At 42.5% G+C, this 2,231-nt stretch overlaps 2 pseudogenes across 2 annotated transcripts; both read left to right on the top strand.

Moving 5' to 3' along the window:
• The first annotated feature begins 336 nt into the window (after window positions 1-336).
• On the top strand, window positions 337-1,283 carry LOC308511497 (lupus La protein homolog; annotated as a pseudogene). The gene has a single exon. The product of its transcript is annotated as a lupus La protein homolog (transcript).
• Window positions 1,284-1,450: 167 nt separating this feature from the next.
• On the top strand, window positions 1,451-2,231 carry LOC308511130 (stAR-related lipid transfer protein 7, mitochondrial-like; annotated as a pseudogene). Its single transcript has one exon. The product of its transcript is annotated as an stAR-related lipid transfer protein 7, mitochondrial-like (transcript).

Consider the following 2,231-nt stretch of genomic DNA (forward strand, 5'->3'; position numbering starts at 1 on the left):
AGTTCAAAAACAAGTTGAAAAGAGAAGCATTTGAGAGGTTTGCTGAGAAACTGACTCTAATACTGCAATAAAAACGTAACAAAGGGTCCTGTGTCAAAATGGGCTGCATCTGGCAGACGCACTGGGTCCCCTGGGAGGAATGCTGGAGCCTGGGGTTCCGCACATGCACGTGGCCCGGACCCAAGTGGGCCAATGGTTGCACTGGGATGGGTCCCTGGTTGGGTCTTTGGACAGAAGCTGCCCACATCCTCACTGTGCGCATTTTTAAAGTTTCCTACCTTCACTGCCTTCCAATGGAGCTGAAGGCAGAAGTTTGGAGCCACCTGTTTAGCCACAATGGCCGAAAATGGTGATGAAAAATGGCTGCTCTGGAGGACAAAATCTGTCATAAAATTGAGTATTATTTTGTGACTTCAATTTGCCACAGGACAAATTGTTAAAGGAATAAATCAAACTGGATGAAGGCTGGTGACCTTTGGAAGTAATGATCAAATTCAATCGGTTAAACCATCTAACAGACTTCACTGTAATAGTAGAAACATTGAACAAATCAAAGGCAGAACTCATGGAAATAAGTGACGATAAAACTAAACTCCAAAGATTTCCAGACAAGCCCCTTCCTGAAGTTACTGATGAGTATAAACGTGATGTAAAACAGATCTATTTAAGAAAAAAGAAAAACAGATCTGTGTAAAGGCTTCCCTACTGATACAACACTTAATGACATAAAAGAATAGTTACAAGTTAAAGGTCAAGCACTAAATATTCAGATGAGAAGATCATGGCACACAACATTTAAGGGATCAATACCTGCTGTGCTTGACAGCATTGAATCTGCTAAAAAAAAAAAACTTATGGAGACACCTAAACAAAAGTACAAAGACATAGATCTGCTAATACTTTTCAAGAAAGATTACTTTGCAAGAAATAATGAAGGAAACAAAATAAAATGGAAGCGAAATTATGAGCTAAACAAGAGCAAGAAGAAAAACAAAAGTTAATAGAAAAATGCTGAAATGAAATATCTGGAAGAAAAGACTTTTTGCTTGCTGAAATTTTCAGGGAACCTAGATGATCACACCTGCAGAGGAGATTTGCACATCCTTTTCTGAAATCATGGTGAATTAAAATGGAAAGACTAAGGAAAAAAAAGGGGAAGATTGTCAGAGGAGCAAGAGGGAATAATCCCATTTAGAGAAAAAGCCAAGGAAGCACTAGATAAAGCCAAAGATCCAAATAATGGTAACCTACAATTAAGGAACAAAGTGACAGGGAAGTACTAGACAAATATGTGGAAAAAGAAACATTGAAGGAAGTCATAGAAGGTGCAACTCTATGGTCGCCTCTACTCAGATAGTGCCTGCGGCATCCTCCTCGGCCGCCTGTACATGCCTGGGCAATGATTGTGGAGATTGCAAGCATCTTCATGTGAGACAAAGAGCAGATCCAGGAGGAGGAGCTGCAGAGATCCACTGATGAGATGAAACTGTTGGAGGAAATGTTTCAGAGCCCTGAGGTTGAGCGCCACCCTGGAGAACCAAAATCCCAAACAGAAGGGAATGAAGATTCAGGGGGCAAAGAGGAACCATGGGAAATGGTGATGGATAAGAAACACTTGAAGCTGTGGTGGTGCCCTATTACAGGCACCCATCTTTCTCAGTACAGAGTTTTTAGAACCTACACAGATGTGACACCCCAGCAGTTCTTCAATGTTCAGCTGGTCAGAGTACAGAAAAAAAGTGGGATACCCTGGTAATCAGGTTGGAAGTGATTGAGAGGGACGTCTTTGGTGGTTTTGAGGTTCTTCACATTTTCCTTACTCACTGTACTCATGGGATTATGTTTATGTTTAGTGGTACAGCGTGGATCAGGAAAACATTGTGCTGGTGTTGGTGTCACGTGCTGTGGAGCACCCTAGTGTGCTGGAGTCTCTGGAATTTTTAAGAGTTGGATCATGTGAATCCCAAATGGCTATCCATCCCCACAACTCAGTTGAGTACTTGTGACAATCCCCAGACTGTGTTTCCTCACTACTGTTAGTTGGATGGTTCCCAGTGGCATGCCAGAGTTCCTGGAGAAGCTGCACATGGCCACTCTGAAAGTCAAGAACATGCAGATCAAAGTAAAGGACTACATCACATGTGAAAATGGGTGAAGCCAAGGCCACCACGCCATCTTCCGAGTGGAAGAATGAGGGTAGTTGTGGCCCTGCCCGGATCAAGTATGCTTGA

Source organism: Myotis nattereri (genome assembly GCF_964212035.1).
Source record: "Myotis nattereri genome assembly, chromosome: X".
NCBI classification, from domain to species: Eukaryota; Metazoa; Chordata; class Mammalia; order Chiroptera; family Vespertilionidae; genus Myotis; species Myotis nattereri.